The sequence below is a fragment of the Pelophylax lessonae genome (assembly GCF_965119305.1).
Source record: "Pelophylax lessonae genome assembly, chromosome: 7".
NCBI classification, from domain to species: Eukaryota; Metazoa; Chordata; class Amphibia; order Anura; family Ranidae; genus Pelophylax; species Pelophylax lessonae.
In genome coordinates, this window is record NC_138774.1 from 35427518 (window position 1) to 35452910 (window position 25393).

Sequence of the window (25393 nt, forward strand, 5' to 3'; positions counted from 1 at the left end):
TCATTTTTTTTTTATAAGTACCCTCCCCATATAAAGCCACACAAAAAAAAAGATCAGAGACCTACAGCAGGCTGAAATCTGATAGGCCAGGCCGATTTCCCGCCCAGATCCCCGGCGGTCCAGTCCGGTCAGCTCTTCTCCTCACACGCGGCCGGCGGCTGTCATTGGCTGGCGCACGCCAGGGGCTATTTTTTTTCCCGCTCCCCAAAAGCGCCGCTCGCTGCTGATTGGCCGCCACGCCGAGAGCCGCAAGCCACGCCCACCAGGGCTGACAGAAAAGAGAGGGAAGGTGAAGGAAGAAAGAAAAGGAGGAGGGGGGATGATAAAAGTGGGCAACCAACGGGAATCTGCCTTCTCTCCTCCATCGGGCGGGTTCCGATTGGCTGGCTCCGGGGGTGGGTGTGGTGACGTCGCCGGGGTCGTTGTTGCCTAGCTCCTCCTGCCTTTAGGCTGCTGCGTCACTCGGGCCGAGGTGCGGCCCGAGGAGAAGAAGGAGGAGGAGGACGCGCTGCTGCCCGGACCCCCCCGGGAGTGTAGGAGGGGGGGAGAGGAAGATAACCGAGGAAGAAGAAGGAGGAGCCGGGGGAGGAATCTGAGGGGACCCCGGGGTGAGGGAAGCTCCGTCTGAGAGGAACAGCAGAGGCCAATTACCAGGACAGGCAGGAGAGTGAGAGAGGCCGCCCGATACTAATCACCTCACACCGCCACCACCGGAGACAGAGAGGACATCTCTGCACCGACACTAGGGGGCAGCACCACCACCACCAATCATCACCTTCCATATACCCATCACTGACCGGGGGGATCCACTGGATCACACGAGGGGGGAGGAGGGGTCAGCTATAGATCACACAGGGGGGAGCTGTCATTCTTCATCTCACTGCAGGAGGAGATCCCAGGAACAGGGTAACTACAGGGCCACACTAAATAGATCCCACATTGGGATCTGCTCCATTCCTTCTTTTTATCAGATCTAATTCTTTACTATAATTGGGCAGGGATCATTTTATTTAAAAACAAAATCAGGAGGGATCCACGGGTTTACACAGCTGGTCAAGAAGGGGTTAATACAAATGGGATCTATAGGGTGAGATATCCCACGTCTAGATCTGGTTTATCAGATGAAAGTGGATCTCTCACAAGATCTAGAGGGGGGGAATTAGAGGTCAGGAGGGATCCACAGGATCACACAGATGGTCAAGAAGGGGTTAATACAAATAGGATCTATAGGGTGAGAGATCCCACGTCTAGATCTGGTTTATCAGATGAAAGTGGATCTCTCACAAGATCTAGAGGGGGAAAATTAGAGGTCAGGCAGGATCCACAGGATCACACAGCTGGTCAAGAAGGGTTAATACAATAAGGATCTATAGGGTGAGAGATCTCACAGCTAGATCTGGTACAATTTTATCAGATGAAAGTGGATCTCTCACAAGATCTAGAGAAAAAAAATATTTTTAGAGGTCAGGAGGGATCAACAGGATCACACAGCTGGTCAAGAAGGGGTTAATACAATAGGGATCTATAGGGTGAGAGATCCCACATCTAGATCTGGTACCGTTTATCAGATGAAAGCGGATCTCTCACAAGATCTAGAGGGGAAAAAATCCTTTTAGAGTTCAGGAGGGATTCTCAGGATCATGCAGCTGGTCAGGAGGGGGTTAATACAATAAGGATCTATAGATTTCATAGGGTGAGAGATCCTGTGTCCAGGCTTGGTACAATTCTTCATTTTATCAGATCTAATTATTTACTATAATTGGGCAGGGATCAGTTGTATAAAAATCAGTAGAGGTCAGGAGGGATCCGAAGGATCACACAGTTGGTCAGAAAGGGGTTAATACAAATAGGATCTTTAAGGTGAGAGATCCCACATCTAGATCTGGTACAATTTTATCAGATGAAAGTGGATCTCTCACAAGATCTAGAGAAAAAAAATATTTTTAGAGGTCAGGAGGGATCCACAGGATCACACAGCTGGTTAGGAAGGGGTTAATACAATAAGGAGCTATAGACTTCATAGGGTGAGAGATCCCACGTCTAGATCTGGTTTATCAGATTAAAGTGGATCTCTCACAAGATCTAGAGGGGAAAAATAATTTTAGAGGTCAGGAGAGATCCACAGGGTCAGAAAGGGGTTAATACAATAAGGACCTATAGGGTGAGAGATTTCACAGCTAGATCTGGTACAATTTATTAGATGAACGTGGATCTCTCACAACATCTAGAGGAAAACAATCCTTTTAGAGGTCAGGAGGGATCCACAGGATCGCACAGCTGGTTCAGGAAGGGGTTAATCCATTAAGGATCTATAGACTTCATAGGATGAGAGATCCCACGACTAGATCTGGTACAATTTATCTGATGAAAGTGGATCTCTCAAGATCTAGAGAAAAAACTTCCTTTTAGAGGTGGGGAGGGATCCATGGGATCACATAGCTGGTCAGGAAGGTGTTAATACTATAAGGATCTATAGACTTCATAGGGTAAGAGATCCCATGTCTAGATCTGGCACAATTTTATCAGATGAAAGTGGATCTCTAACAAGATCTGGAGAAAAAAATCCTTTTAGAGGTCAGGAGGGATCCACAGGATCACACAGCTGGTCAGGAGGGGTTAATACATTGAGAAGCAATAGATTTCATAGGGTGAGAGATCCTGTGTCTAGATCTGGTACAATTTCATCCTTTTATCAGATCTGATTATTTACTAGAACAGGGCAGGGATAGTTTATATAAAAAAAAAATAGAGGTCACGAGGAATCCACAGGATCACACAGCTGGTTAGGAGAGGGTTAATACATTAAGGATCAATTGACTTTATAGGGCGAGAGACCTGAATTCTAGATCTGGTACAATTTATCAGATGAAAGTGGATCTCACAAGACCTACAGAGATCTGATCATTTACTAACAGGTTAGGGGTTTTATATATTTAAAAAGAAAAAAGTATGTTTTCTTTCAGAGGTCAGGAGGGATCCACAGGATCACACAGCTGGTCAGGAGGGGTTAATACATTAAGGAGCATCATATTTCATAGGGTGAGAGATCCTGTGGCTAGATCTATTACAATTTATCAGATGAAAGTGGATCTATCACAAGATCCAGAGATCTGTTCATTTTATATATATATTTATTTAAAATATGTGTCTTCTAGATGTCACGAGGGATCCACAGGATCACAGCTGGTCAGGAGGGGGTTAATACATTGGGTAGCAACAGATTTCATAGGATGAGAGCTCCCACGTCTAGACATGTTATGATTTATCATGAAAGCGGATCTCTCACAAGATCTAGAGAGATCTACACATTTACTAACAGGGAAGGGATCATTTTATATTTTTTCTTCTATAATTCAGGAGGGATCCACCGGATCACCCAGCTGGTCAGGAAGGGGTTAATGCATTAAGAAGCAATACATTTCATAGGGTGAGAGATCCTGTGGCTAGATCTGGTCTGATTTTATCATGAAAGCGGATCCCTCACAAGATCTAGAGAGATCTGATCACTTACTAACAGGACAGGGGTCATTAATATTCTAGAGGTCAGGAGGGATCCATAGAATCACCCAGCTGGTCAGGAAGGGGTTAATAAAAGGATCAAAAGATTTCATAGGGGGAGAGATCCCGCATCTAGATCTTGTACTATTAGATGAAAGCGGATCTGTTACAAGATTAGGGGATTGTAAAAGGATCATTTTTATATTAAATCAGTTTTTACTATTACAGGTCAGATGGGATCCTCTGGATCACAGGAGGAGGGGGTCATCAATAGATCTCACAGGGTGACAGGTGTAATTCTTCATTTCTCTAGAGGAGTGGATCTCTATCTGGGATCACAGGTCAGTAAAAAGGTAACTACAGGACAGATGAGCAAACTAAATAGACCCCACATGTGGATCTGGTACAATCCTTCCTTTTATCAGATCTAATTATTTACTAGAACAGGTCAGGGATCATTTACATTTTTTTTAAAAAATAGGGGTCTGAATGGATCTACAGGATCACACAGCTAGTCAGGAATTGGTAATACTCTAAGGCTCAATAGATTTCATAAGGCGAGATATCCCATGTCTAAATCTGTTACGATTTATCAGATGAAAGTGGATCTATCACAAGATCACACCCTTTACTAACAGGACAGGGATCATTTATATTTAAAAACAAATCATTTTTGTTTCTTTTAGAGGTCAGGAGGGATCCACAGGATCACACAGCTGGTTAATGCATTAAGGAGCAATAGATTACATAGGGTGAGAGATCCTGCATCTAGATCTTGTACTATTTATCAGATGAAAGCAGATCTATCACACGATTAAGGGCACCGGTCAGGGATCATTTATATTCACAAATCCGTTTTTACTGCTAGAGGTCAGAAGGGATGCACTGGATCACGGGGGGGGGGGGGAGGAATCTTGTGTTTTTTATTTGATCAGATCTAATCATTTACTAGAACAGGGCAGGGATCAATTAATTATTCTAAAAAAAATATACATTTTATTACTAGGGGTCAGGAGGGATCCACAGGTTCACCCAGCTGGTCGGGACAGGTTTATTGCAGTAATAAATATTTAATAGGATGAGAGATCCCACATCTGGTACAATTCTTCATTTTACTGGATCTATCTGGGATCAAATGTCAGGTCAAGAGAAGGTTAACTAGAGGACAGATGAATAATTTGACAGAATAAAAAGCTCCCGCACCAGATCTGGTACAGTTTTACATTTTACCAGATAAAAGTGGATCTATGATATGATCATGACAGCTAATCACTTTCTATCAGGACAGGGATCCTTTATCTAAAAAAATATATTATTACTAGAGGTCAACAGGGATCATCAGGAGGTTAAAACAAGAGGGGAATAGTATTCAATATATTTCTTTGGAGATAGATCCCACATCCAGATCTGGTATAATTCTTTGATTTACTAGATCCAAGTGGATTTATCTGGGGTCAGAAGAGGGGGTTGACAAGAGGACAAAAAAAGGGGTAAAATCAACCCAATATTTAGATCTGGTATAACTTTCATTTTACTGGATAAGTGGATCTATCACAGATCAAATCCTTTAACAGGAAGGGGATCATTAGCTTAAAAAAAATACTAGAAGTCGGGAGGCGATTAATGAAACTGCAGATTAGGGATCAATCTAATTCCCGAGTGTGATAGATCCAGATGTGATACAATTCTCCATTTTGCTAGGTGCGAGTGGATCAGTCTTTGGGATCACGTGACCAACTGAGAGAAGCATAAATAGAAGATGAAGAAAAGGCAGATTACATGTAACAAAATAATACTTGAATATTAACAATGGGGGCATGGATAGAACTTTGGGGGATGTTCTGATTATACTGGACAGGATCACTTTGCTGACCAACAGGGGTTAATTAATGATTGATTTTTACTAGATGAGTGGATGTATGTGGGATCACAGAACAGATCATTATGGGGTTAACTAGAGAAAACCGATTCACAACCAAGAAAATTTAAATCTAACAATAATAATTTACTGACGGGTAACTTCGGAATTATATCTAAAAATAATCCATTGTGCTATTTACAGGAGGGCTGATGGATCTCTCTGGCCAAGAGGGGGTTAATTAATACAAGAGCAGATTGATGATCAATAGTGTGATCGAGCTTACATCCAGATCTGAAATAATGCTTCATTTCACTCGATGCAAGTGGATCTATCAGGGATAGTCAGGAGAGGGTTAACTAGATGTTAGATGATTAGGCAAATTCGATCTTGCAGATTAAAATTTAATAATTTGCCGTCAAATTTTAAAAATCTATCGAAGTTCTGTTCGATGACAGTGGATCTCTCTCTGGGGTCACAGGTTTTGAGGGGGTCAACTGGATAGATGGATGACTAGATACAATAAATAGATCCACATTCAGATCTGGTATAATTCTTCCTTTTTACTAGATAAGTGGATCTCTGGGATCACATGACAGTCAATGGGGGTTAACTAGAGGGCAGATGGAGAACTGGGCAGATTAAATAGATCTCACGTTTAGATCTGGTGCAAATCTTTATTTTATCAGATGAAAATGGATCAATTGCAAATCGAATAATTTTATTATAACGGGGCAGGGATCATTTACATATGCAAAAAAAAAAAAAATTGTTTTTATTACTGGAGTTCAGGAGGGATTCAGTGGATCACAGGAGGGGGGAGATCAATAGATTTCACAGACTGACCTATGTCATTCTTCATTTCATCAGAGGAGTGGATCACAGGACCGGTCAATAATGGGGTAGAGGACAGATTTATAACCGGGCAAAATCAATAGATCCCACATTTTTAAATCTGGTACAATTATTGATTTTATCAAATGAAGGTGGGTCAGATCCAATCATTTACTATAACAGGACAGGGATATATATATATAATACTAGAGGCCAGGAGGGATCCACAGGATCACACAGCTGGTTAGGTGGGAGTTAATACAATAAGACTCAATAGATTTCATAGGGTGAGAGATCCCATTTGAAGATCAGGTGTCATTCTTCATTTCACTAGATGAGTGGATCACAGGACAGGTCAATAATGGGTTAATTAGTGGACAGATGGATAACAGGGCAAATTAAATAGATCCTGCATTTAGATCTGCTACAATTCTTCATCTTAACAGATGAAAGTGGATCAGGTCTAATCATTTACTGTAACAAGGCAGGGATCATTTTATATTTAATAAAATTCAGTTTTTTTAGTAGCGGTCAGGAGGGATCCACAGGATCACATAGCTGGTCAGGAGGGAGTTAATATATAACAGGACAGGGATCATTTATTTATATATATATAATTGTTTTTATTACTAGAGGCCAGGAGGGATCCGCAGGATCACACAGCTGGTTAGGTGGGAGTTAATACAATAAGATTCAATAGATTTTGCAGGATGGGAGATCCCACATCAAGATCAGGTGTCCTTTTTCATTTCACTAGATGAGTGGATTTTTATCCGAGCTCCCAGGTCACTAAAAGGTTAATTAGAGGACAGATGGATAACGGCAAATTAAATAGATCCCGCATTTAGATCTGGTACAGTTCTTTATCTTTTTAGATGACCTTGGATCAGGTCTAATCAGTTACTATAACAGGGCAGGCATCATTTATAATACTAGCGGTTGGGAGGGATCCACCGGATCACACAGCTTGGAGGGAGGGGAGTTAATACATTTAGGCTCCTTTCACACAGCAGTCCGTCAAACGGATTCCGTTTTTCTCAGCGGGGGATCGAGCCGCCAATCCCCCGCTGAGCAGCAGGAGGACAGCTGTGTCTCTGCGCTATGTGCGGAGAAACAGCTGTCAGTTCCCCATGCATCTCTATGGGGGAAATCGAATGGGAACGGACCCACTGTCCGTTCTCATCCAATCCGATCCGCTGGACGGATGGAAAATAGGTTTTCCATCCGTCCAGATTTGACGGATCGGGTCGGATGTCAGCGGACATGTCTCCGCTGACATCCGATCCCCCATAGAGATGTATGAGGGGACCGTTCAGATCCACCAAAAAAACAGGCGAATCTGAACGGTCCGCCTGTGTGAAAGGGGCCTAATACTCAATAGATTTCGAAGGGTGGTAGATCCCACACCAAGATCAGGTGTCATTCTTCATTTTACTAGATGAGTTGATTTTTTCTGAGATCACAGGACAGGTCCGTAAACTAGAGGACAGATGGATAACCGGGCAAATTAAATAGATCCCGCATTTAGATCTGGTACAGTTTTTAATTTTATCAGATGACAGTGGATCAGGTCTAATTATTTACTAAAAGGTCAGGCATAATTACTAGAGATCAGGAGGGATCCCGGTTATTTATCTGTAGAACTCCCAGCTCTACAGATGAAAGACTGGTCAAATTAAATAGATCCCACATTTAGATCTGGTACAGTTCTTTATCTTATCTGATGACCTTGCATCAGGTCTGATCAGTTACTATAACAGGGCAGGCATCATTTATAATACTAGCGGTTGGGAGGGATCCACCGGATCACACAGCTTGCAGGGAGGGGAGTTAATACATTAATACTCAATAGATTTCGAAGGGTGGTAGATCCCACACCAAGATCAGGTGTCATTCTTCATTTTACTAGATGAGTGGATCTTTATCAGAGATCACAGGACAGGTCAGTAAACTAGAGGACAGATGGATAACCGGGCAAATTAAATAGATCCCGCATTTAGATCTGGTACAGTTTTTAATTTTATCAGATGACAGTGGATCAGGTCTAATTATTTACTAAAAGGTCAGGAATAATTACTAGAGATCAGGAGGGATCCCAGTTATTTATCTGTAGAACTCCCAGCTCTTCAGATGAATAACTGGGCAAATTAAATAGATCCCACATTTAGATCTGGTACTGATATGGTACTTTTTATCAGATGAAAGTGAATTTGATCTAATCATTTACTAGAACAGGGACAGAACCATTTATACTAAAAAAAAAAAAAATCAGTTTTTCTAACTAGAGGTCAGAAGGAATAAAAAGGATCACAGCTGGTCAGGAGGGGTTCAATATATTTTGGAATAATCGTATTTAAGAGTTTACTGACAGAACATAAATGGAACTTTGGAATTCTAGCTCAAAAGAATCTGTTGTGATACTTCGGAGGAGCTGATGGATCACTCCGCTGGCCAAGATATAGAGCCCACGTCCAGATCCGGTACAGTTCTTTATTTTACCATGTTGGGAACCACACAACAGGTCAGTAGGGGGTTAATTGGAGGATAGATAGAACCCACATTGAGATCTGGCATAAATCTTCAAAGTGGTTCTATCTGGGGTCACCTAGAAGGCCAAGATGAGATTAACGGAGGAAACCCTCCGATGAACAATGACAATGCGTGAAATCATTTACCATAAGGCTGCATTCACATGTCAGCTTATAATCGCGGGCAGAACCGCCGCGGTTCCGCCCGCGATTCGGAGATTTATTGCAAATTTATTATTTATTTGCAATAGCCCCCCAAACGCCGAGCGATGTTGCCGCGATTTACGCCCGCCGAATCGCGGCAACATCGCGCAAACAAAATCGCGGGACGCAATACGCTCCAAAAAAGTACAAGAGCTTCTTTGGAGCGTATTGCGTCCCGCGATTTTGTTTGCGCGATGTTGCCGCGATTCGGCGGGCGTAAATCGCGGCAACATCGCTCGGCTTTTTGGGGGCTATTGCAAATCAACGGGCAACGCTAGGCGTCCCGCGATTTGCAATAAATCTCCGAATCGCGGGCGGAACCGCAGCGGTTCTGCCCGTGATTATAAGCTGACATGTGAATGCAGCCTAAATGGCTGGAATAATTGGCTCACAATCTTTATCCTACTACTGTGGGATCTCTCTGGGATCAAACCGGTGTCTAGGAGAGGATTTAATAGCAGGCCTGATGTGATTAGATCGATCACCCAATGTAATCCTTCATTATTAACTTTTTGAGTATTAACGGGTTTAAAATGACTGGAATAAGTACCTCAGTTTTGGCAGTTAACCACTTAAGCCCCGGAAGATTTTACCCCCTTCCTAACCAGGGCCTATTTTGCGATTCGACACTGCGTGATTTTAACGGACAATTGCGGGGTCGTGCGACGCTTTACCTAAACGAATTTGACGTCCTTTTTTTTTCCCACAAACAGAGCTTTCTTTTGGTGGTATTTGATCACCTGTGCGATTTTGTTTTTTTTTGTTTGCAGTAGTGCGACATTGCGGCGGACAGATCGGACCCTTGACTGACATTTTTGGGGTTACCAGTGACATTTCTACAGTAATCAGTGCTATACATATGCACTGTTACTGTAAAATGACACTGGCGGTGAAGGGGTTAACTTTTTTTTGAGAGGGAGGGGTTATGTGTGTCCCTAGGGGCGTGATTCTAACTGTGATTGGCTGTGGCTTGAGGTGTAGGAACAGTGATCAGCGGTCCTACATAGTAGAACCGTATGATCACCATTCCTACACAGGGGAGAATGACAGGCGGCTTTGTTTACATTAGCCGCCTGCCTTTCTCCCTCTCCACCGACGATCGCGAGTGACCGGCGGACGATCGGGTCCACCAGGCACACGCGCAGGGGGGTCCGTGACCGTGCGGGAGCCGGAGCGCGCCCCCGGCGGCGCGCTCTCGCTCCCTAGAGCCCTCACAGGCTAGCGACGTAGACCTACGTCGCTCTGCCTGTGAGGGGCTGACTGCCGCAGTAAATATACTGTGAGCAGTCGGCAGGCGGTTAAAAGATCTCTCTGGGATCACATAGTCAGAGGAGACATAATTAGGAAGCCAATTAATTGTAAAAAGAGAAAAAAAAATGAAAGCCAATATTTAAATGTTGATCGGGGGGTTGTAAGCAACCGTGGTGTAACTGAATTACATTATTTTAAACTAATAGAGCTCAGGGGAATCCCTCCCGGATTCTGCTCCCTGCCAGGGGGGGGGCTAATGAAGGAGCAATCTAGTCGTTTGCAAAGGGAATTCTTTTTTTTTAATCATTTTTTTTACTTCACTTAGGACAGGGCTCCTCTCTAGGATCATTCCGGTGGACGGGTGAGGGTAAACCAGGGAACAGATAATGAAGGAATTAATATATTCTGGAATAGTAGTATTTAATAATTTACTAACAGGACGTGTTAAATGTACTGTTTAAATTAATTCAGACCTTTATTTAAAGTGTACTTTTTAAATTCAGATTTATTTGATAACTCTCTCGTCTCACTGGATGATCCAAGAGAGATCGTCTAGTAAACTAGAGAACAGACAAATCATTATACAAATTAAATCATGTATTTATTACTAGTTTAACTGGACATGTTATACAACTATGACATTACAGAGCAGCTCTAGCCCCCCCCTCAAAAAAAAAAGTCAGCAGCCACAAATACTGTAACTGCTGATTTTTAATATTAGGGCACTTACCTGTCCAGGCATCCAGCGGTGTCCTCACCCGAGCCGATTCTTTAATCGGCTATCAGGTGCTGGCACCGTCATTCTGGCTAAGGAAAACCAGCAGTGAAGCCTTGCAAAGCGCGCCACGATTTGTGAATGGGCCGCAGCCTTCTGGGACCTGAGATGTGTTCCAGAAGGAGGGGCGCCAACTTTCGGTTAAAAAACGGGTATCCGCTCCCCTCTCCTCCCCAAAATGTGCCAGGGGAGGGGAAGGCAGACACCTCCGCTGACACCCGCTGCCATCCGCATCCGATCCTGTGCTGAAATCTGGACGGATGGAAACCCTATTTTTCCATCCGTTCAGTAATCGGAGCGGATCTGATGAGAGCGGACAACTGGTCCGCTCTCATCTGATCCCCCATAGAGGGCAGCGGGTGCTGAGACACCTCCCTCTCCGCTCTGCAAGCGGAGACGGAGCTGTCATCCGCCCGGCTCAGCGGGGATCGCGGATCGATCCCCACTGAGCAACACGGATCCGCCTGCGGAGGCGGACCGTGTGAAAGAGCCCTGAGGCTACTTTGTAATAACTGCAGAAATACCAGTTAAGTGTAACGGGGTGCCTGCCACCACCTAGACTTATCTCTATTATTCACATCTGACCAGTTTATTGTGCTCCAGGAAGATAAGGTCAGAAGCTCAGAGGCTGCTCACTGTTATCTCGGTTCCGTCAAGAGCAGAGTCACTGGAACTGCTATGCATGCCCCTCTCATCCTTTTGCCCATTCAGAGAAGCCTTTGTATTATGTGAATTCATTCACAAAATACACAAAGACTTCTGTGAATGGGCAGCAGAGGGGAGGGGCGGACACAGCCAAAGTGTATCCTCTGGGAATGCATAAGTAATATAGAGATAAGTTCCGGAGGTGACCTGCAGCTAATTGGACAAAAAGCACATCTTTATCCTAAAAAGAAAGTTTAGATTTATGCCCTCCTCTTCTGTTTCTGGCACTTTTTTTGAGGGGAGAGCAGGTATCTGGTTTGACAGGAACGTGCTCCCACTACAGGTTGGATCGCCGATGCTGACTTTTAATTTTGTTTTCTAAATACAGGGCGAATAACTGCTTTAACTCAGTGTGCCTGCACTTTCTGAAAACTCGCTAAATTCCTGAAATTCAGCTTTTAAACCCCTGGCAGTTCATTTTTTGCTGTGTGTACACCAGTGGGCAAGTTTCCCTTTACTTCCTATCTCAAAGATGCAACAGGAATTGGGAGGAAATCTTCCAACGTGGAGTGGGAATTCTTCTCTTATTTGTCATCAGAACAGTTGTCCTAATTGGAAGAATTCCCTTTACGTCATGCTGGGGGGGAACAGCTCTAAAATGTTGGATTTCAGCGCTGATTACAGAAGTACAAACTGTAAATCTCCTCAATGGAGACACAGATTAAAAACTTGACAAAGGGTCCAACCCTTAGGCTCCTTTCACGCGGTCCGCCTCGGTCGGCGGATTGCGTGCTGCTCAGCGAGGGATCGATACACTGATCCCCACTGAGCAGGAAGGTGACACCTCCCTCTCCGCTCTGTGTGCGGAGAGGGAGGTGTCAGAGCCCGCTGCTCTCTATGGGGAATCGGATGAGAGCGGACCACCTGTCCGCTCTCATCCGATTCCCTGGACGGATGGAAAATAGGGTTTCCATCCGTCCGGATTTCACGGACCGGATCGGATGCGGATGGCAGCGGGTGTCAGCGGACATGTCTGTCTCCGCTGACATCCGCCGCTCCATAGGGATGCATGGGGGATCCAATTAGATCTTTTAGGCGGATCTGATCGGACCGTTCGTGTGAAAGGACCCCTACTTCATCCACCATGTTAAAAAAAAAAAAAGGTTTTGCCTGAAGATAAACTTTAACTAGGGGTCAGTGTATTAATTTTACAAGAGACTCGCCTTTTATATTAAATACTTTAATAATATTAAAACCAGAGGGCAAGAAGATCTTTACAGAATATAGATTTAAAAATTCATCGACTATATTTTAATGTGATTTTGGAATAATTACTAAAACGTTATAACGTTGCTACTTGATCACAGGGAGAGTAGGAAGAAATAAGTTATATTAACTCTTTATTTTATTTCTTGTGACTAAAGAAAGACAGGCATAGAAAATATCATTATTATTAGCATCAAAATTAAGTTGATGTATTTTAATTTTCGGGCATTTAAAAAAATAAATAGGCTGTACCTAAAATAAGATGACCTATCCCCAGGGATGTTTGGTAGATGTGACCATTTATAAGGGGTATGGGTGGAGAAAGGTGAGCGTGTATACAGGGGGTACGAGCGAGAAAGGTGATCGTGTATACAGGTGGTACGGCTGATCATGTAAAGGAGGTACGGATGGGAAACCCTGATTATGTAAAGGAGGTACAGGTGGGAAACACTGATCATGTAAAGGAGGTATGGGTGGGAAACACTGATCATGTAAAGGAGGTACGGGTGGGAAACACTGATCATGTAAAGGAGGTACGGGTGGGAAACACTGATCATGTAAAGGAGGTACGGGTGGGAAACACTGATCATGTAAAGGAGGTACGGGGTGGGAAACACTGATCATGTAAAGGGGGTACAGGTGGGAAACACTGATCATGTAAAGGAGGCACGGGTGGGAAACACTGATCATGTAAAGGGGGTACAGGTGGGAAACACTGATCATGTAAAGGAGGCACGGGTGGGAAACACTGATCATGTAAAGGAGGTATGGGTGGGAAACACTGATTATGTAAAGGAGGTACGGGTGGGAGACACTGATCATGTAAAGGAGGCACGGGTGGGAAACACTGATCATGTAAAGGGGGTACAGGTGGGAAACACTGATCATGTAAAGGAGGCACGGGTGGGAAACACTGATCATGTAAAGGAGGTATGGGTGGGAAACACTGATTATGTAAAGGAGGTACGGGTGGGAAACACTGATTATGTAAAGGAGGTACGGGTGGGAAACACTGATTATGTAAAGGAGGTACGGATGGGAAACACTGATTATGTAAAGGAGGTACAGGTGGGAAACACTGATCATGTAAAGGAGGTACAGGTGGGAAACACTGATCATGTAAAGGAGGTACGGATGGGAAACACTGATCATGTAAAGGAGGTACGGATGGGAAATACTGATCATGCAAAGGAGGTACAGGTGGGAAACACTGATCATGTATAAAGGGGTACGGGTGAAGAACACTGATCTGGAAGGTTATAGGGAGGTGTTTGGAACATGTGGTATTTTTTTATTGACCCAAATTGAATGACAGAAAAAAAAAATGAAAGTGGAATTTCACCGCTTAGCCCTAACTACTTCTAAACCCTCCCCCCCCCCCCAACTCCTATTCCTTCTAACCCGTGTAAGAAAGATGTATATACTTACCTATTTTCAGCCTCGGTTTACACTCCTACGACCCCAAAGTCACCCGACTTTGCATTGTGATTTGCTTGCGACTCCAATTTGGCTTTCATGCGACTTTGATGTTTTGTGACTTTGGCCAATTATCAAATTATAACAATACAGAGTGCGATGCATTGAACTTGCAAATCCCTCTGAAGTTGCAGACAAAGAAATGACTTCCTTGCGACTTATGATTTTAGCATTTCAGTCCTTGGCACTCGTATCGCAAGGAAGACGCAGAAATGTAATGCAGGAACAATTTTTGTTTTGACTTGTCATGTGACTTTGTCGCAACAAATCGCAGCAGTGTGAATCAGGGCTCAGGGCACTCTGCTCTGGTCACATGATCCCCTGTGTCAGCCAGCGCGGCTGCAGAGGAAGGAGCAGCGACAACGGATGGGTCATTGAAGCCTATGGGTGACATCACTGCTCCAAGCTTTACCAGCCATTGTCGGAACGCTCTCTCTTCTCCCCTGCAGCTGCCGCTGGCTGACAGCATCACATAACTGAAAATAGGCAAGTATATATGCATTTCTTTTTATACAGGTTAGTTCCAATGGGGGGGGGGAGTTGGAACATTTTTAAGAGTAGTCGGTTTATACTGAAATTCCACTTTAAAAGGAGAAAGTAGTCTGATAACTGACACAAGAAGTAAGATTACTAATACCATGGAGGAAAGTCTAAAATGGAGAAAATGTTTATGGCCTCTGCTGTTCCTCTCTCTGATTTCACTGTGTCTTGTATTGTGCTGGAATCCGTAACATTTTATTAACAATGTATTCATCATATTGTGTATCCTTCACCGTGTACTTCTGTCAGATGGTCCTGATCTAATATTAAAGGTGCAATCCTTATACTGGATTCATTTTGCATCTGTTTAATTTTGCATCTTGTGCTTGAATTTAGTCATTCACATCTCTGCATTGATCAGCTGGCATTGTGGCGTCACGTGTCTGTTCTTCTTTATTGTGCACCTTGTGGCATGTTCATAATCTCAATAAACTGTTCTGAATGGATGTGTGCTCTGCTTTGTTTCTTTCTTTTTATTTTTTCCATAAATATTGGATTGCACCTTTAATACTCCAGTTGTATTATTGCTTCGTATAATCTCATTATTCCCTTTTTTTTTTTTCCTCTTCAATTACTGAACGCACATTACATTCTTGTGCGCATTTTTGTTTAGATGCAGCTTTTTTTTTTTTTTTTAATATCATTTTGGTAACATGGAAATCCTAACTGGCTATGATTGGTGACCTATGATAGGGCTGGACTGGTCCCAGGAGCTACGCTGTAGGGCCAAAAGCATGTGGCCAGCTGACCATCACACCCATGGGCATAAGGAATATGTTACCCCAACATTTTATGTTTCTGATATGTGGCTGTTGTACCATGTACTTATATGAGAGAGTATTCTGTTCTTTGTCTTGCTTCCTACAGTTGTGCTCATAAGTTTACACACCCTGGCAGAATTTATGATTTCTTGGCCACTTTTCAGAGAATATGAATAACAAAAACTTTTTTTTCACTCATGGTTATGCCTCGTACACACGCAACAATTGCCGACCGATCGTCCGACTTTTGTCCAGAGTTGTGTTTTGTTGGTTGGAATATGCCTAGACTGCACACGAATTTTCTCGGCCAACAAAAATCTACTTCAGAAGTGATGTCATGTGCTGGTTTACTTTCTGTGTGTTTTTTCTTCTCTGAGCATGCCCAGTCTTGCTCATCAGATTTTTGTCTGCCGAAATCTGTACTGACTGACGGAAAATCGGCCGTTGTGTTGACGGCCAACAAAAATTTTATAGCCTGCACACCAGATTTTTTTTTCGGCCGAAAAGTCGGAGTCGATTGTTGGAAGAATCATACTAACAAGTCGAATATCGGACGTTGGCCGAAAATTCCCCGCCAATAATCGATGCGTGTGTACGAGGCATAAGTGTTTGGCTGAAGCCATTTATTACCCTGTTTCCCTGAAAATAGGACAGTGTCTAAATTTTTGCTTCCAAAGATGCGCTGGGTCTTATTTTCTTATTTTTCCATGAAGAAGAATACGGTACACATTTATTGTTGAACAAAAAAAGGAAATTGATTACCTGTATACGGTACGGTAGTAGTTGTCATCACAAACCAGCAAATTACATCATCCTTTGTCATTTTGATCCCCCCCCCTTCTGATCCTCCTGTGTCATTTTGACCCCCCCCTTCCCCTTCTGATCCACCTGTGTCATTTTGATTCCCCCCCCCTTCTGATCCTCCTGTGTCATTTTGATTCCCCCCCCTTCTGATCCTCCTGTGTCATTTTGATTCCCCCCCCCTTCTGATCCTCCTGTGTCATTTTGATTCCCCCCCCCCCTTCTGATCCTCCTGTGTCATTTTGATCCCCCCCCCTTCTGATCCTCCTGTGTCATTTTGATTCCCCCCCCCCTTCTGATCCTCCTGTGTCATTTTGATTCCCCCCCCCTTCTGATCCTCCTGTGTCATTTTGATTCCCACCCCCCCCCTTCTGATCCTCCTGTGTCATTTTGATTCCCACCCCCCCTTCTGATCCTCCTGTGTCATTTTGATTCCCCCCCCCCCTTCTGATCCTCCTGTGTCATTTTCATTCCCCCCCCCTTCTGATCCTCCTGTGTCATTTTTATTCCCCCCCCCCCTTCTGATCCTCCTGTGTCATTTTGATTCCCCCCCCCCCTTCGGATCCTCCTGTGTCATTTTCATTCCCCCCCCCCCTTCGGATCCTCCTGTGTCATTTTCATTCCCCCCCCCCCTTCGGATCCTCCTGTGTCATTTTGATTCCCCCCCCCCCTTCTGATCCTCCTGTGTCATTTTCATTCCCCCCCCCTTCTGATCCTCCTGTGTCATTTTTATTCCCCCCCCCCTTCTGATCCTCCTGTGTCATTTTGATTCCCCCCCCCCTTCGGATCCTCCTGTGTCATTTTGATTCCCCCCCCCCTTCGGATCCTCCTGTGTCATTTTCATTCCCCCCCCCCCTTCGGATCCTCCTGTGTCATTTTCATTCCCCCCCCCCCTTCTGATCCTCCTGTGTCATTTTAATTTCCCCCCCCCTTCTGATCCTCCTGTGTCATTTTCATTCCCCCCCCCCTTCTGATCCTCCCGTGTCATTTTCATTCCCCCCCCCCCCTTCTGATCCTCCTGTGTCATTTTGATTCCCCCCCCCTTCTGATCCTCCTGTGTCATTTTGATTCCCCCCCCCTTCTGATCCTCCTGTGTCATTTTGATTCCCCCCCCCCTTCTGATCCTCCTGTGTCATTTTGATTCCCCCCCCCTTCTGATCCTCCTGTGTCATTTTGATTCCCCCCCCCCTTCTGATCCTCCTGTGTCATTTTCATTCCCCCCCCTTCTGATCCTCCTGTGTCATTTTGATTCCCCCCCCCTTCTGATCCTCCTGTGTCATTTTGATTCCCCCCCCCTTCTGATCCTCCTGTGTCATTTTGATTTCCCCCCCCCCTTCTGATCCTCCTGTGTCATTTTGATTCCCCCCCCCTTCTGATCCTCCTGTGTCATTTTGATTCCCCCCCCCTTCTGATCCTCCTGTGTCATTTTGATTCCCCCCCCCCTTCTGATCCTCCTGTGTCATTTTGATTCCCCCCCCCCCCCTTCTGATCCTCCTGTGTCATTTTCATTCCCCCCCCCCTTCTGATCCTCCTGTGTCATTTTCATTCCCCCCCCCCTTCTGATCCTCCTGTGTCATTTTGATTCCCCCCCCCTTCTGATCCTCCTGTGTCATTTTGATTTCCCCCCCCCCTTCTGATCCTCCTGTGTCATTTTGATTCCCCCCCCCCTTCTGATCCTCCTGTGTCATTTTGATCCCCCCTTCTGATCCTCCTGTGTCATTTTGATTGCCCCCCCCCTTCTGATCCTCTTGTGTCATTTTGATTGCCCCCTCTGATCCTCCTGTGTCATTTTAAGTGATCCCACTCCCCCCACCCCTGTGCCAGTGAACACCTTCACTAGACATCCACCCCACCCCTTTATCAGACATTTCCCCCCTACCTCAGTCACCCCTGTGTGTCCACACAATTCGGACTCCTGCCCCGCGTGACTTACTGTCTAATTGTGAGTCAGACTCCGTCAGGACAGAGTGAGCAGCACTTTGTCTGCTCCGGCTGCGCTGCGGCCAACAGTGAGCTGCGCGGCGGCGCCCGCCGCTACGGTCCAGTGTTAAGGTAGCTTTGGGGGGCCTAATTATCAGGGAGGTCTTATTTTTGGGGGGATGCCTTCTATTTCAGCGAGAGGCAAAACTGTAAGTAGGTCTTATTTTCGGGGGATGTCTTACTTTCAGGGAAACAGGGTATCAATCAACTGCGTTTACTCTTTTTAAATCTGAATGACAACAGAAACTACCCAAATGCCCTGATCAAAAGTTTACATACCCCAGTTCTTAATACCGTGTATTGCCCCCTTTAACATCAATGACAGCTTGAAGTCTTTTGTGGTATTTGTGGATGAGGCTCTCTATCTTCTCAGATGGTAAAGCTGCCCGTTCTTCCTGGCAAAACGTCTCCAGTTCCTGTAAACTCTTGTTCTGTCTTGCATGAACGGCACGTTTGAGATCTCCCCAGAGTGGCTCAATGATATTGGAGGTCAGGAGACTGAGATGGCCACTCCAGAACCTTCACTTTTTTTCTGCTGTAGCCAATAACGGGTGGACTTGGCCTTGTGTTTAGGATCATTGTCATGTTGGAATGTCCAAGTAAGCTCCCGGGCTGATGAGTGCAAATGTTCCTTCAGTATTTTTTGATAACATACTTCATTCATCTCACCATCAATTCTGACCAAATTTCCTGTGCCTGTTGTAGCTCACACATCCCCAAAAAATCAGCAATCCACCTCCGTGTTTCACAGTAGGAATGGTGTACCTTTCATCATAGGCCTCTCCAAATGTAGCATTTATGGTTGTGGCCAAAAAGCTAAATTTTGGTCTCCTCACCCCAATTAACTTTGTGCCAGAAGGTTTGAGGCTTGTCTCTGTGTTGTTTGGCGTATTGTAAGTGGGATACTTTGTGACATTCTGGTGACTCGACAATGCAGCCCATCTTTCTTCAAGTGCCTCCTTATTGTGCATCTTGAAACAGCCCCACCACATGTTTTCAGAGAGTCGTGTATTTCACCTGAAGTTATTTGTGGGTTTTTCTTTGCATCCCAAACTACCGTATTTTCCGGCGTATAAGACGACTTGGCGTATAAGACGACCCCCCTAATTATCAAGATAAAACATAGGTTTTGGGCTATACTCGCCGTATAAGACTACCCCCCTTCCGAAGCAAGGCAACACCATTGAAAAACAGATTTCTCATAGATCTCCAAGGTACCCCATGTACTGTAATACATGTAATCTCTCATAATATCTCCAAGGTAACCCTAAGTATTACCAGTAGATGTAATCTCAAGACGCTGGCTGTGCAGGAATCCTGTACCGGTATACCGTATGTACCGTAGCTTCGGCTACATACAGTATTACCGCGCTGAGCCAATCACAGTGAGCGATGTATTCTATTATTGAATGCAAAGCATGATCGGATTGGCAGAGTCAAAGAGGCGAGCTGATGTTACTCCGCCAATCCGAGCAGGCTTTGCATTCAATAATAGAATACATCGCTCACTGTGATTGGCTCAGCGCGGTACACTGTATGAAGCCGAAGCTACGGAACATACGGTATACCGGTACAGGATTCCCACACAGCCAGTGTCTTGAGAGATTATATCTACCGGTAATACTTCTACTTAGGTTACCTTGGAGATATTATACTCGGCGTATAAGATGACCCCCCATTTTTGGGGGATTTTATTGAGGTTCAAAAGTAGCCTTATACGCCAGAAAATACAGTATTTTCCTGGCAGTTGAGGCTGAAATTTTAGTTGGTCTCCCTGACGGTGGTTTGGTTTCAACAGAACCCCTCATTTTCCACTTCTTGATTAGAGTTTGAACTCTGCTGATTGGCATTCTCAATTCCTTGGATATCTTTTTATATCCCTTTCCTGTTTTATACAGTTCAACTACCTTTTCCCGCAGATCCTTCGACAATTCTTTTGCTTTCCCCATGACTCAGAATCCAGAAACGTCAGTGCAGCACTGGATGAAAGATGCAAGGGTCTGTCAGGAGTCCAGAAACTCATTGACCTTTTATACACACACACTAATTACAAGCAAACAGATCACAGGTGAGGATGGTTACCTTTAATAGCCATTCAAACCCCTTTGTGTCAACTTGTGTGCATGTTATCAGGCCAAAATCACCAGGGTGTGTAAACTTTTGATCAGGGTCATTTGGGTAGTTTCTGTTGTCATGATTTAAAAAGAATAAACACAGTTGATTGATAATAAATGGCTTTAGCCAAACACTAACCATGAGCCCCCGTTCACATAGGGGCGATCCGACTTCGGCTGGCGACCTCCGAGGTCGCGGTGTGAGCAGCGCGCCGCGACCTCGGAGCGACCGACACAGACTTCATAACATTGAAGTCTATGGCGGTCGCCTCCTGGTCGCCCCAAAGAAGCTCTGGACCCTTTTTCTAAGTCGGAGCGACTTGTGTCACTCCTATTAGAACGGGTCCGCAGCTTCCCTATGGAAGGCGACCAGGTCGCCTCTATGTGAACGGGGGCTGAGTGAAAGACAAGTTTGTGTTTCATTCATATTCTCAGAAAAATGGCAAAGAAATAATAAATTCTGCCAGGGTGTGTAAACTTATGATCACAACTGTATGTGTGAAATCCCTGGTGTTCCTACCAGTCCCTCTGCATTCCTATTAAAACTGACCAAACTAGGCATGAGCTCACACCCTGGCCCGCTTTATAGCTGTGCAGCGCTCTCCTCCAATGATCAGACTTGTTCTGACACCCCCATCGCGCAGTCTCACTGAGAAGATCAGTGTAATGCTGTATCTCTTCCCCCAGCTCTCTGAGCTCCCTATGCAGCTGAGAACACAGGGTATGAGATCAGTTGTATAAAAAAAAAAAAAAAAAAGGGGGGAAAAAAGTATTTGTTTTTTTATAGGTATGCACAAAGTTTTGCCTTTCGTTTCTATTTTAACCCCTGAGAGCCGTCAAGAAAAGGCAAGTATGTACACATTTCTTACACAGGTTAGTTATGGAGGGTGGGGGGGGGGGACATTTTTAAAAGGGGTTAGGTATAGGCTGGAATTCCACTTTAGGTATCCTGTTCTCTTTGCATTGCTTCCTATGTGTGAAATCCCTGGTATTCCTGGCAGTCCCTCTGCTTTCCTATTAAAAACTGATCACAGACTTGTCCTGATACCCCCTCATTGCACAGTCTTTCACTGAGAAGATCCATATAATGCTGTATTTCCTCCCCCAGCTCTCTCTGCTCCTTATGCAGCTGAGAACAGAGGGTATGAGATCACTTCTAAAAAATAACTTTTTATAGGTATACACAAAGTTTTTTTTCCTTTTATTTCTATTTTAAACCCTGGGAGTTGGCACCTCTCGGCCCTTTAAGGGGTTTAGGATGCCGGGAGGGTCTATGATCATGTGGCTGCTGTGATTGGCTGTCACGGTGATCACATGTTCAGAAAGCTTTCCGTTAGCCGCTGGGGATGTGCGCTCCCAGCACAGCTGTATTTGCACTAATGCACACAAATATGCGGCAGCTCAACGCCAAGGCCCATCTACCGAGAGGCTGCATATTTGCGCGCAGCTGGCGCCAATAGGCTAAACTGAATGGGTTGTTTTACAAGGTGAGGGTTTACATATACTTTGGAGTTGGGCCTTAATCTGTGGCTATAAGAGCCTCCACTTTCCTTGGAAGGCTTTCCAAAAGATTTTGAAGTGTGCCCATGAGAATTTTTTGCTTATTCAGCCAAAGAACATTTGTGAGGTCAGGTAGAGACGAGAATACTTGACATTTGGGCTCCGTGCAAGCCCCTGGTTCATGCATCTGAACTCAAAAATTTTGGAGGGGTGTCCACATACTTAAACTACATGATCCTAATGCCCCTTAAAGTGGTAGTATGCTCTGTTACACCACTTGTACCTACAGGTAAGCCTATAATAGGGCTTACCAGTAGGTACTGGGAATATCTCCTACCATTTAGGAGATATTCAGAGTCCATGCAGCCGATTACATTACTGGTGCATTACAGTGCCGGACCTTAAGAACCTGTGCCGTAAATGGCGGCTCCCCCGTGCATGCGTAAGAGTGACGTCATTGCGCCTCTGGCCACTCATGTAGCCGGAGGCCGCAAATCCTGAAGGAAGACTGGGGGAAGATGTCAGCCGTCTAAGCAGTAACATCACAGCGCTGGAGGGCTTCCTTCTAAGGTAAGTTTCTCTTGTTAGGGAACTGACCTTATTTTTTTTTTTTTTTTTTAGCATACGCTAGATATTGGTGATACAGGATACATATTCTTCATCTGGGAGACAATATTACAAATTACACATGCACATTTCTGGTAACTGGAAACATCTCTCAAATGGTCTATTGCGCCATGTCAATTTCTGAAAGGATTTTTTTTAAATTCTATTTGATAATAGGTATGGAACCTTCACCTTTATGAAAGACCTTTTGTCCAAGGGATTATCTACATATGTCTTTCATATTTATGTAGCCTTATGCTAACCATACACGGCACAAAATTGAAATCATGGGTGGCCAACACCTCCCAGCAAAGTCATACCAAGTGAAAATTGTTGGCCGAACAGCAGTTGCTTCCTATGAGATGCTGGTACTGTTCAGATGTTCAGACAGCTGTGGGTGGTGCACAGTCAAGTTCCTGCACCCAAACTCACTCATCGATGTTCTTATGGACCTTGCTTTGTGCACTGGTCCAAATCATTGGGTGGAGGGGGGATTATGGTGTGGGGTTGTTTTTCAGGGGTTGGGCTTTGCCCCCTTAGTTCCAGTGAAGTGAACTCTTAAGGCGTCAGCATACAAGACATTTTGGACAATTTCATGCTCCCAACTTTGTGGGAACAGTTTGGGGATGGCCCCCTCCTTTTCCAACATGACTGCGCACCAGTGCACAAAGCAAGGTCCATAAAGACACGGATGAGCAAGCCAGGCCAACATCAGTGCCTGACCTCACAAATGCGCTTCTGCAAGAACGGTCAAGCATTCCCATAGTCACACTCCTAAATCTTGTGGTCAGCCTTCCCAGAAGTAGGGTTGCCACCTCATCCTTATAATCCAGGACACAATAATTACACGGGTTCTGAGGCTGATATAATGCACCAAGTGAGTTTAATTACCACCTTAATCAGCAACAGAATGTGTGTAAAGGGGCTTTAACCAGGATACACAGTAATTACACAGGTTCTGTGGCTTATTAATGTGGTAATTAAACTCGCTTGGTGCCTTATGTGCATTATATCAGCCTCAGAACCTGTGTAATTAATGTGTATCCTGGTTAAGGCCCCTTTCACACTTATGCGACCTAAAAGTCGCGTCATTTTGCTGCTGCTATTTTACCTTGATTTTAACTGGACTTGAAGCAATGCATGTCTATGGACCTCAAAATGCATTAAAATCGGCCCAAAGTAGTGCAGGGACTACTTTGAAGTCTGTACTCATGGGAAATCATGGAGTATGACTTGTCATGCTACTTTGCAGTCCCAAGTCGCACAAGTGTGAAAGGGGCCTTTAAATGGATGAGGTGACATCCCTACCCAGAAGAGTTGAAGCTGGTATAGCTGCGAAGGGTGGGCCAACTCAATACTGAACCCTACAGACTAAAGCTGGCCATACACCATATCATTTTATTTTAATGTTTTCCTTTAGATCTACTAAAACCATATAATATGAATTCAAACCTAAACACTTTCAATATGTATGCAATTAGGCAGACACTTTCACTACATAGTTGAAGGTAAATCTAAAGAAAATCAAACAACAAAAGTTGTATAGTGTGTATCCAGCTTAGGACTGGGATGCCATTAAAGTTCATGTGCGTGTAAAGGCAGGTGTCCCAATACTTTTGACAATATAGTGTATGTACGTATCTCTCTGTGTGCTGGGAGGCCTGCCCCCAGCACAGAGACCGGGCTCTCGCCAACGATCGGGACCTGGGATTGTCAGTTTCAGGTCACCTGATCGCTGTGATAGCATCTGATGATCAGTCACTGTGAGCTTGTCCCTGTGTTTACTTCCTCTTCTGAATGAAGAGAAAGATACATTGTATCTTCCTCTTCTTGCAGCAACTGAATTGTAAATGAACAAAGTGTTTAAGAAATAAAAAAATCAAAATGTGCCAGGGTTAGTGTTAGGGTTGGGATCAAAGATCGTGGTCGGGGTCAAAGGTTACAGTCCATATATTTTTAGGTAGAAATAAAATAAAAAAAATTGAATTGGTATCCCTGTCCGTTAGTGTCGGACAATTTTTTCTGGGCTGTTCTACGGGTACAAACAACAACTAACATACACATATCTGTATGTGATATCGCTGCAATCACCAGGAGCAGGGGAATTTATGGGTTGTTCTTTGGTGATAAATGATGGTAATAGAAAGAGGCCCATGACATCAGAAGGCATCTGACTGCAAGTATGAAAGGGTTTTGGGACTGGTCTAGCATCATGGAGGAGCCTATGGGAGTGGAGGATTGTATAACTACTCTTCCACGTCCCAAGCATTTGCCCTTGCAGTGCAGACACCGCCCCATCCTAATGGAGGGTATTTGCTTTTCCTTTAGTGCAGCTTTAAAGTGATGGTAAAGTCTCGTTTTCTCTTTCATTCATTCACCAACACAGCGCCTGATTCTTCTTAATCAGTGGGTTATACTGCTACAGGAGTAGGACACTAGGCAGGTAAAAGCTTTACTAGGCCTATGGGCAGTCCCAGGGGGTATACATCCACTCTCAGCTATAGGCACTCAGTTTTTTCTGCCTAGTCAGGAGTAAGGATCTACTTCCTTGCTGGGATCTTTGGTCCTGGCAATTTTTTATATTGTAAATGGATTTTTTTTCCTCTTTTATTATTTTGTTCCTGAGAGAACTACAATCAAGTGCCGGACTGGGCGATGAGCTGGATAATATAGATCCTTAGGGTCCCCCCAGTCCGGCCAGTGAGCGTGTGCAGACCGCAACTCTGTGCCACGACATAGCCCCACTGGATGGGGGC

General features: G+C 44.5%; 1 protein-coding gene across 1 annotated transcript in view; it reads left to right on the forward strand.

Annotated features, from left to right (window-relative positions):
- Nucleotides 1–330: 330 nt before the first annotated feature.
- Nucleotides 331–25393, forward strand: part of PHF1 (PHD finger protein 1) — a 91697-nt gene continuing 66634 nt past the window's right edge. The window contains exon 1 of the mRNA XM_082263535.1: nucleotides 331–608. The gene's annotated coding sequence lies outside the window, so the exon portion shown is untranslated. The remainder of the gene's footprint in view (nucleotides 609–25393) is intronic.